Source organism: Saccostrea cucullata, unplaced genomic scaffold, assembly GCF_032062105.1.
Source record: "Saccostrea cucullata isolate Sc308-1 unplaced genomic scaffold, CSIRO_AGI_Scuc_v1 ctg17129, whole genome shotgun sequence".
NCBI classification, from domain to species: Eukaryota; Metazoa; Mollusca; class Bivalvia; order Ostreida; family Ostreidae; genus Saccostrea; species Saccostrea cuccullata.
In genome coordinates, this window is record NW_026940362.1 from 1 (window position 1) to 12273 (window position 12273).

The 12273-nt window shown below is 33.2% G+C and overlaps 1 pseudogene; it reads left to right on the forward strand.

Moving 5' to 3' along the window:
* Nucleotides 1–4770: 4770 nt before the first annotated feature.
* Nucleotides 4771–6505, forward strand: LOC134255180 (uncharacterized; annotated as a pseudogene).
* Nucleotides 6506–12273: the final 5768 nt, after the last annotated feature.

Below are 12273 nucleotides of genomic sequence, written 5' to 3' on the forward strand. Positions count from 1 at the left end.
TAAACTCATCAAACTTTTTTCACAAACTGACAAAAAAAAAACAACAACAATGTGTATCTCTTTTCCCTCTGACAAATTCAACAGAGTTTGTTAAAAATCATGTTACAATTTTGTTTTCATCTTTAGTTTTAGTAAAGAAGGTCTTTTAAATCTTACTGATAATAATAGTTCAAATTTCATCATTCAAAGTGCGTTTTTGAACAAAAATCAATCTGATTTCATATGTAACAGATTTTAGCTATTGATTGTGCACATTAGCTGAATAAAAATTTCTCAGTCACACAGAAAGTTGTTATTCTCAGTCAATAACCACTTGTGTAACATCTTGAGCCTTCAAATTAACAAAGGGGACACTCAGACTTATGCCAGGTTACAAACTTTAAACAAAAAATTAAAACCAACACACTTATGGTATTCGCCAATCTACAGAAACCTGCCAAGGCAACAAAACTAAGGTGGTAAAAAACTCTCAAAAGTCACTACATAATGATAAAGTAACTGTTAGGACAAGCCGACCGACAGACAGACAGCAGCAAATTAAAGCAAATTATAGTAATATGCCCTCCCTTCTTCAAACGAGGGCATAACAACACACTTAACATACTAAGTTTGCTAACTTAATACCAATAGGAAGAATAGGAGAACACAAAAATGCATTTCAACTAATGAGTAATAATCAGTACAGTGCCCCACATCCCAAAGGAACCTCTGACCCGTGATCTATACATTTCACAAAATTATTGTAAAACTTAATTTCATGATGTATATTTTCTAGCTTACCGGAATCATCCAGTTGGCCAAATCTCCGTAACGAGATACCTGTAAGGCCCCTAGTACATGGTCAAGTAAATACCCTAACCCTGAGTACATGAAGTTTTCATTTCTAAATTATTATCAAAGTAAAACTTAATTTCCTGATATACACCCTTTACCTTACTGGAATCATCCAGTTGGCCAGATCTCCATAACGAGATATCTGTAAGGCCCCTAGTACATGGTCAAGTTTATGTGTCCTCTGTAAAAACAATATCAGTCACGACTAAAAGAGAAATTTGTAATGCCCCATGTATGGTCAACTTATTGTCTCCTCTGTAAACACAATACTAGTCATAAAGTACAGGAGAAACTTGAAACACCCCTAGTATGGTCAAGTAAATATGTAAAATATCTGTAAAAATGGATTATGTCTCAGATATTTAATATCCATAACCTGTAAAGTTTATTTATAATTAAAATGTTTGAAAACAATAGTCGGTCTATTTTAGTATGAAATACGAGGTTTAGTCTTGAACTTTTTAAAAATATGATGGAATGTCTGATTAAGACTGAACCCTTTTGTGTTTAAATATATTATTCACTGCGTCAAGTCCTTTGGTAGCATACTGAACTTAAGAAAATAAGAAATTGTTTTAGAAGCATTTTCTTCAGAAAAATGTGGGGGTTTAAGGAGCTAATGATTTGCTATATCGATTTGATTTGAGTAATAAACGAACCCTCGAATCATAGCGTTAAATCGTCACTGGAGAAGAAAGAGCACATGGAATGAAATGATAAACAAAACCTCGGATCATAGCGAAGGAATCGTCACTGGAGAAGAAAGAGCTCCCTGTGATGTTGGTGACGGTCTCTTTGCCCGCGTTGATCAGATCTGGGTCAACCTCACTGGGTAATGGGTACGGACCCTGTAATGTTACAATGAAATAGTTATTTTTCCTTCAGAATAATAATGTGATAGTAAAGTAATGGTATGTATGTTCAATCTCAAATCAGAATCATTTCAGTCTAAATTACTACATATATAGCGATTTATTACTTTTATAATCAAGTAATCTCATGATTCCGTTTTCACTCTGTAGATGGACAGTCATTCCTGGCGGGATATAATTACTGGCCAACATTGGCATTCCAATACTGTACATCACTAAATTTTCGCGAAACCTTATTTTAGCGAGATAGGCATTGATTCTAAATATTCGAGACAAAATTTTCAGGAATTGTGGTTATTGCTCTATAAAATTCTAAGGAATACTATTTTACGCAAAAATTAAAGAATTAAGTACGTTACTTATTATACGGAGGCCCACTATTTTCCGTAATTTAATACACAGGTTTACCAAATTATAAAGTCTGTGTGCATATACCAGAAGATTGGTTGTTTTAAAATAAGCGAAGCAAAATTTCCAAACTCCGTTAATTTGACGTATACACCACGTGTAAAGATCCGTTTTTTCCGGAAATTGCTAGTTTTTCCACTATTTTTAACAGATATTTCTAAAATTGAAGTAGTGCACATCCCTCGAGCAAAATAAAACATGTATATTTCAAAACATTTTGATGAAAGACGGATGAAAACAGGGATAAGATTTTGCTCGAGGAATGTGCAGTATGTTTATTTTGACTGTACATCAGTATTTCCGGTGGCGGATTGAAAGTTCATTGAGAGGTGTAATTTTATTTATTTTAAATTAAGTCACTATAGCTCATAAAATGTTAATAAATTAATACTTTATGCATCGGCAATATATATTTATTTTTCATGTTAATGTATTAGTCATGAAAAATAGCATACACAAGCCTGGAAAATATGTAAGGATAATATAAGGCAGATTACGATGGACCCTGCGATGTGTAACCTGCATCTGTCAAATACTTTGAATAAGGATAAAGAGCCAAAGAAAACACTAAAATACAAAAAATGTAAATTTGATTAATCGTATTAGCACAAAAGAAGAAAATGGGCCTGGATTTTATTTTGGAAACTGAGCGAGTTCAAAGCTACCCGTCAGCAGGTGTGAATAAATTACGTAATAACGCAAACGATGACGTCACAATAGATCCAGTTTGATTTTCTTATACTTTATTATTTTTTTATTATTTTAAAATACTTACAATAACCCTTTGCAAGATCTGTTCAAAATTATCAATATTCTGTATATATGGTTGCATTCTCGTATAAACGAACGTGCATATACATGACTGATGTATTATAAACCCCCTCCCCCCAGTCAGATGTTTAATATTAAAAATGATAGTCTGAAAATGTTAATATTTAATTACACGCTCTATATTTGTTGCTTATTGCACCTCTGGATAAACTTATGAATGCACCAGCCTTTATTTAAGAGATGTTTTTTTTTTATACTCCACGATGAATTAAAGAAAACGGCCTATTTTCACCTGGTATTCTTTCTAGTAAATTAAAATTGCCACATGTATAATTATATAAACTAAAATGACTGCCATTATTTATTTGTCAGGGATCCCTGAAACGTCAAATGATAACGGACTTGGGAAGCGACATATAAGTCACTTTAAGAAGAAAATTCAAACACAAAACTTTTTGGGGGAGGGGGGGGGGGCATTTTGAATTAGGAGGGTTTGTTTAAGCAATTATTGTATTAAAATAGGGGGAGTGTTCATATTTACCGGTAAAATGCTCAGCACGGCGGCCTTAGTGAAATATATTGCCACTCCTGATCAGTTCCAATTTTCATTAAATGTTAACGAAAGTAGGTGGATTTTTCTTTCCTAAATATAGCATTTGAAACTTTTCAGATCTAACATTTCAACATGGACTCTATTAGAAGTTTACAAATGTAAGTTTTAATGACGTATATAAATTACATTATGTTAATATTTTTTTTAATTTTGAAACAATAATGAAAACCTTAGCAAGATTGCATATATGGTGCCTGTGAAGCACTTCGAAAAGTATATAAGGCCCTTGGACTCAACACTTCCCTTTGTCGAATTAATTTGGAGACCTGCTATTGGGACAATTAAGTTTGATTCCATGTCAAATATTTCTTAGACATATATATAGGCATTATGATTTGAGTAATTTAAATCAATAATAAGGTTTAATGTATTTAGATGTATTTCAATATCAGCATGACTATGTTACGCTATTCTGGGGATGAGAACGCTTTGGTGTAGTGTAGGGATAGAAAGCCTATTTTAATGCAATATATGCATTTATTTTTATATTTGCATCTCATTGTTAAGTCATTGAGTTCATGAAACATATCATAAAGCATTTTGTTTTGCGTCATTCTATTATGACGTAATAATACACATAAACTGCCTCAAACTCAAGCATCAATATAGATATACGTAATAATCCAGTTAAAGTGCATTACAAAACAGCTGAATTAGAAAACATAACTTCCATTAATTTTGCAAATGTAATAGGTATAGCTATGTTGCAATTGATCTAAATGGATGCTTTATATGTGTACCTTATTGTTTATTATTTTTCTCTATGTCCAAAAAGAAATTTTCTTTTGTGTTTAAAGCTTTCTTAAAATGGATAAATAATTATTTGAATAGCATTCAACGTTTAAGTTTGATATATTGCAATTTTCATAAAATGTTGTGATACCTTCAGATGATACATGTATTATGTTACCTTTAAGATACAGAGACATATTTATCAATGATAATGGATTTAATAGTTGCATAATGTGCTTTATGAAATATATTAACTTTATAATAATTGTAAAACATTATTTTTAATTTAAATATATTAGCTTAATTCTTCTGAAGAATATAAAAATATTTTCCTGATGACTACTACATGTATATTTATTTACAAATGTGACAATTATACTTTAATTTTTAACAGTAAAACAGCTATACAACGTATATCAGAGACTGTGTTTGTAAGACTGTGTCGTAAAGTGGGGACCTCAAAGATTGTGGCCATGAGGAGAGATATGGGTGATATCAGTTATATGGTGGACAATGAAGTAAAATCAAGTCATCATCCAGTGACACCATTTGATAATATCAGTGCGATGTTGAGTGGAAGTCGCAGAGAAGGATTCAGACTGAAAGGATCAGATGTAGACATTATGTACTGGCTAAATAATCACCGTGTGATCTGGGAATTATCTCAGTCTCAGTATTACAACACACACAGACAAACACTTATCCTCTGTGACTCTTCTGATAGTCCACCAGGATTTACTTTGTTATATTTACTGTCACCAAGCATGGACAGAGACACTCAGAGAGCTTGTGTTAGAATGAATAACATACATTATATATCTAGTTCTAAATACAGACACATCATGTGTTCTGAATCATCCCTCAACTCAACTCCACATGGACCCTGTGCCAGAGGAACTTTTAGAACAACAGAATATGATCATGTCCACTGTTTTGTTTCTAACTTTTGGCCTCCATCTGCCTCCTCATGGATAGACAGATGTCACTCATGCCCCAACCTCATGTTGTCGATGATATAGTTAAAAAAGGATGTCACTTTGTAACAATTGGACATAATCTAGGAAGACATGAAGACCAAGAATGGAGGATTTCTTTCTCTCTGGCAGAACAAAAACTAGTGTTTGCAATGAACCATTGTCAATTCCTAACTAACGGCTTACTTAAATTGTTCTTAAAAGAAATAATTAACAATGGAGTAGGTGATGATGATAAATTATTGTGTTCCTATCACATGAAAACAGCAGTTTTCTGGGTGGTTCAACAAAATACAATACCTCACTGGTGTCCGCAAAATCTCCTGGTGGGTTTCTGGGTCTGTTTTAAACTCATCCTCAAATGGGTGTATGAGGGGGTCTGTCCTAACTTTTTCATTCTGGAGAACAATATGTTTCTGAGTAAAATTCATGGCGTCAAACAACATCAATTATTTATGAAACTATCTGGGTTGTATGAGAAGGGTTTAGCATTCCTGTTACACAGTCCCTCCATTAGGTCTTATATTATCAATGTCCTACATAACCCCAGACTCTCTATCTGTACAGATGAGCAAACTCTGATGTCTGAAGCTATCTTTGATGTAAAACTATACATTGAAATACACTGCTGTAATATATTAAACAAAATGGACTTACAAAGATGTATGAGGAGTCTAAAAACCATAGAGGAGAAGATAAGTTCACCCCTTATGACACAGTTTCAAATCCTACTGTTAAGGAAACTTACATCTGATATCCTTCAGAGAACAGCTTTTATATAATGCTTCGAAACTTACACATATAAAAACAAACTGAGATATAGAGCTGACAAAATATCCTGTCACATGCTGAAATTAGCTGCCAAGTTTGGTTTTATTACTGACATGCTGTATATAGTCATGCATTATTACAAGACACTTAGATACATGGAAGCTTTATCTGTTATAGAGATGATCAAAGTCAAGTTAGCACAGCCACATGTGATATACAGGTCAAATGTAGATACAGAGATGTATACTGAGGCTGTAGGGGGGGCAGTCCTGGTCTACAAAGATGAGACAGGCTGTAGCATGGGATATCGGACTTGAAAATGAAATCCATTACATCAGTGAATTGATACCAGAACAACAGTCTGCTCTACAGAACCATATTTCTGTATTATATGCCCCGCCCTTAATACTGTTATACATGCTAGAGATTTTGTGCTACAGACATGTAGACACAATAAGAGTACAAAAATCTTTAGATGATCTACAGACCTTAGTTCACTATGATCAGGGACAGCTTATTCCTTTACGTCTCAGAGACATATCGTGGCAGATTCTGGGGATCTGTCAACAGGTGACAGGGAACCTAAAGTGTGCTCTATACTCATACCAACAATCTCTAAGGCAAAATTTCTTCAACTATATACACATAGCTACGCAAATGAGAATAGAGCAGGGAAGGTTACTTCCATAGGATTACTTAATTAGAAAAATTCATAACATTTATAAAAGATTACCTGATAGAGTTTACATCTATGACTTTAACTTTTCTACCATCAACTTTCCTTACTTAAGCAGCAATATAACTTCATCACCTGGATATGGAGTTTATAAATCTCAGTAAAACTCGATGCTCTATGTATGAACAATTTCTTAAAAGAGATAAGTTATTGACAAATAAATTGATGAAACAAGAATATCAGTAGTCTCGTTTAAAGTCATGATTTTGTAAGTTCTATGGTCAATACAATGACCTTGTCAGCAAATAAGATTTGTCATTGAGCCAAATACTGAATGACATTTTTCATATAATTAATTGTTCTATTATTTATACACTGAATTGACGTTGGATTCTTTTGTTATTTTCTGATTATGACAAGGAGTACATAGCGGGTGTGACCGGATGACAAGGGAAGCTCACGCCTCCATGGAACCCGATCCCACTTCTGATTATTTTTAGCTCTGTGTTTGCTCTGCTCCTATTTTACATAGTTTTACGGACTTTTGATCTCGAATACCTTGAATACTGTTCGTTATCTCCATATGTTTCATTCTTGTATTTCTCATTTCATAGTCTCTGATTCTTTAATTTAAAAGCTTTAAAATTTGACCCAAAGTTATATCCAACTTCGATTCGAAAATAAATGAATTCATTATTGTGATGAATGAATTACAGTATTATACTTTTAAGAAGAAACTGGTTTAGGAAATAAAAGAAGAATTTTCAGCATCAGTCAGCAAGGCAGATAATTTAAGTTTAATTTCAAATGATGAAAAATAAAGAATTTATGGGAAAAGAAATGTTGTTAATAAAAACAGAGTAGGTCAAATAACCAGAACAGGTTACATGCAAGGTCAGAAATCTTTGCCTGAAGTTACTCTGTTATCCCTTACTTTCAACAGCCTTCTATAACTTTAATTTTGCACTACTGTAAGCTAAATAAGACTCAAAATGTGGAACAGTTAAATGGGGCATATTGTTTTTTATTTCATAAGCCATTTTTCTGCTTAATTTAATAAAAACAGTGAAGATAATGAACAGTGTTCAATCTCAAAAACCTGTAAAAACATGTAAAGAGAGCATTAGACACAGACGCCTGGTGGGATCAGGTGCCTAGGAGGAGTAAGCATACCTTGTTGACTGGTCACTGCGAGCCCTAAGTATAGAAAAGGTAGATAAAACATTCCGTAGTTTCTGGAAAGTGCTGCTGCTTTAAATAGAAATCGCGTTTTAATAGTTAAAATTTCAAATACATAGGCCCATGTCGAAATATTTGGTGTACCTATAAAGTCACCCTCTCGATTTAAAGAAAGCAGCAGCACTTTTCAATTTAGGAAACATATCCTTTATTTGTATTCAAAAATGGTTAAGATTTATTTAGTGTATGCCCTTGCAAAAGAACAATTGTATGAGGCGTCTCGATGTAAAATATACCTTATCTGACCATAAAAACACGACAAATTATTTAAATGCATTCTCTCGATAGTTAATGTCGAATAATCGTTCCGAACAAAGGATAAACATTGGTATTAATAGCCTGTTTAACACCTGTAAATAACATTATGTTTTATAATAAAACGCATTTTTTCTTGTTAAAAAATTCCTCAATCTGCCTCTCACAGCACATGTGATACAGCTGTACGTCATTTTTATCAAGTTCATCGAGATCAGTGATCTGTTAATAACCACCTGAATGGGATTTAACTAGCAAATTTTTTTAAATGCATTGAAAACTTTTATTGTTGTTTATTATGCTTATGCAGTTTGAAAGTTGCAAATTATTTCATTTTCTGGTATTATGAGGAATACATAAAAGTCATATTTTAGGGTGATGTAACAGTAAATTTTTCCCGTATAAATTAGGCCCCGCCTCCTTATTTCAGCCTTAACAATGCTGCGAATCTGCTTAATTACTTTAAAATTACATTGATATTTAATTTAGATAAAACTCTTTTTAATCAGGACAGGTTATGTTTCTTAAGTGAAATATGATATTTATATCCTTCATCAAATGACAAATATCATGTTCTTAAAGTTGTTCAATAAGATAATTTTTGTGTGTGAAAAGCATGGGAAAAGTCATAAATCTATCAATTATGCATTAATATAGACTGTACATAAAATTATGCTCCACAAAGAAATATTTACTGTTCTTATGTCGAACATTACTTTTGACAAGTAGAAGAGCAGGATTTTTCACATACACAAGGGAACATGTATATCTCACAATGATTATGCGAGGTTCAGATCACAGAGTTAAGTGTTTTGACCTCCACATCAATGTTTAAGTCAATCACTTTCATCATGACACCCAGTTTTCAAGTCTACATATTACATAAAAGTCAGACACACATTGACAAGATCATCAGTGAGTTGTCTCCCCATTATCTATGTCTGAATCTGTCCCATTACTTTCACATCTGGAGCAACCTGAAATAAGATTAATGTTAAAAAGAATTGTATGGTACTGCTCAAGACATGCCATGGATCTGGATATAGAAATAATCCATTTCACTCTCTGGTGCAGTCCTATAGGGAATTCTCAAATGGATATCACAAGATTATTTCAAATATAGGAAATTTTGCAAGTTGTATACAGGTAAGTCATTTATTAATAAATGAATCATATACACTATCTAAAGGCAATATCTGTGTAAATTTGAGTCATTCAATTTTTTTTTTCAATTTAATAACCTACACACATGGAATAGTATGTCATTTAATTTTTCATTAATTTGATTTTTAAAAAAGAAATTCACGTAACTGTAAACTCAATTATTATAAGGAGTAGTTAACGTGTACCTACCACAATTCACAGTTGCTGGCACCAACAATGCTGGCGACATCTTCGTTTTCTGCAATCTCCGTTAAAATTAGCCCTTTCTCTGAGTCCACGTCAAACACACACTGAAATATAAAGAAATATAATCAAACACACACTGAAATATATAGGATTATAACCACATTCACCATTAAGAATATAAGGGCCTCTCCCAGAGTTATTTTTTTTTTACATTTTTACAGTATCTCTAATTACAGATTTATATCATTATGAACGTCAGTGATTGCCATACCTTGTCTGTGATGATCATATCCACACAGTTTTTACCCGTCAGGGGCAGATTACAGCTGTTGACTATCTTACTGTTTCCTTTCTGAAATATATCAACACTTAATCAGTTAATACTGATATATAATCAAGCTTCAAACATATTGATAAGGTTTTGAATAAGCAAACATAAGTAGGAATACTTTATAATCTTGTCTTGATGCTCCATGGTTACAATAACCTTAGTTTTGTGGCTGGACACCAGATCCATAGCTCCACCCATTCCCTTGACCAACCGACCCTAAAATAATCAGGCAACATAGATCAGCACAACAAGAAAAACTGTCCATAAACCAAGTCTGTGCAACACACAGATAACCCATTAGTGTCAAGTTATGATATGAGAAACTGATTACGCCAAATGTTTTCTTTAGATTGAATTCACAAGTTTTCATTTATAAATTACCATCAAGGTTAAACTTAATTTCATCATGCACTCTTTCTAGCTTACCGGAATCATCCAGTTGGCCAAATCTCCATAACGAGAGACTTGCAATGCCCCGAGTATGGTCAAGTTTATATGTCCTCTGTAAAAACAATATCAGTCACACAATTAAAGGAGAAACATGAAATGCCCCTAGTATGGTCTACTTAATATCTCCTCTGTAAAAATGGATTATGTCTCAGATATTTAATCTCCCTGTCCTGTAAAGGTTTCTTGTAATTAAAACGTATGGAAACAATAGTCGATGTATTTTAGTAGGAAATACGAGGTTTAGTCTTGAATTTGATATATGATGGAATATTAGAATAAGACTGGACCCTTCTGTGATTAAAAATATTATTTTTATATATAAACTGCTTCAATTCCTTTGGTAGCATACTGAAGTTTAAGGAAAAAATGGATTGATTTACCTGTATTTTCTTCAATATAATGTGGGGGTTTAAGAAGCTTATGATTCGCGGATTAATAATGGGACATAAAATTAATCTCAAATCACAATTATCTCAGGCTAAATTATTACACATAATGCAAGATAATTAGGAGACTAACCAATTCCATGATTCCGTTTTCACTCTGCAGATGGACGGTCATTCCTGGTGGGATATGATTTTTGGCCAACATTGGCATTCCAATACCGAGATTGGCTGAAAATATTTGACGAGAAATATAAACAAAATTTACATGATTTAGATTTGCTAAAATTATTAGACTAATGACTAATAGCAAATAATCAACTTTCAGATTGGTTGAAATTATTTGACCAGAAATAGAAAGAACACTTAGATTGGTTGAAGTCATATGACAGAATAAACCCACATAATTCAGATTTGCTGAATCTGTACAATATATCTAGAGCTTCATCATGTGTTGTACTATCATTCAACTTAACAATACTTCATATGTTAATGTCTCAAAGGCACTCTTTGTAAATAAATTTAGTCTCATGATACTTTTTATAATGTCGTCAAAGGTTAACTTTCTGTCTATCATATGATACTGTACAAAATGTCTTCAATAGTTAAGTTTCTGTTAACCATGTAATACTTAATATAATGTAGTTAATAATTAACATTCTATTATATGATACTTTATATAATGTGATCAATAGGTAATTTTCTGTCTACCTTATGATAAGGGAAAATTTAATAGCATTTTTAAAAAAAATCTTCTTCTCAAGAACCACTGGGTCAGAAAAGATGAAACTCACGTGGAATCATACTCAGGTAGTGTAGATTCAAGTTTGTTCAAATCATGACCCCCGGGGGTAGGGTGGGGCCAAAATGGCCGATCAAATTTTAACATAGGAATACATAGGAAAAATCTTTAAAAATCTTCTCAAGAACCACTGGGCCAGGAAAGATGAAACTCATGTGGAATCATCCTCAGGTAGTGTAGATTCAAGTTTGTTCAAATTATGACCCCCGGGGGTAGGATGGGGCCACAATTTGCCGATCAAAGTTTTACATAGGAACATCACCCTTCCCCGCAGTCACGCATTTTAACGCATATACCATTTCCTATTTCTAACGTATGTTGCATAAGACTTCGGTAATTTGTAAAGAGTTAAATATGAAAAGTCTGGAATAAATATAGGAAAGATGAAACTCCTGTGAAATCATCTCAAGGTAGTGTAGATTTAACTTTGTTCAAATCATGACCCCCGGGGGTAGGGTGGGGCCAAATGGCCAATAAAAGTTTTACATAAGATTATATATTAGGGAAACCTTTTAAAATCTTCTTTTCAAGTACTTCAAAGCAATGGGTAGTGATATTTATAGGGAATCATCCTCACGTAGTGTAGATTCTAGTTTGTTCAAATCATGACCCCCTGGGGGTTAAAATTCAGGCCCCCTCCCCCTCCCCCCTCATTAAACTTTCAGTTCTGATCTGATATGTACTTTTTATTAGCCAATTGCTCAGGTGAGCGATGTGGCCCCTGGGCCTCTTGTTATTGTTTATTATTACCTTTATCCTACTTACTGTTGATGATTTATCTCTATCCACTTTTTACTGTTTATTTTTACCTC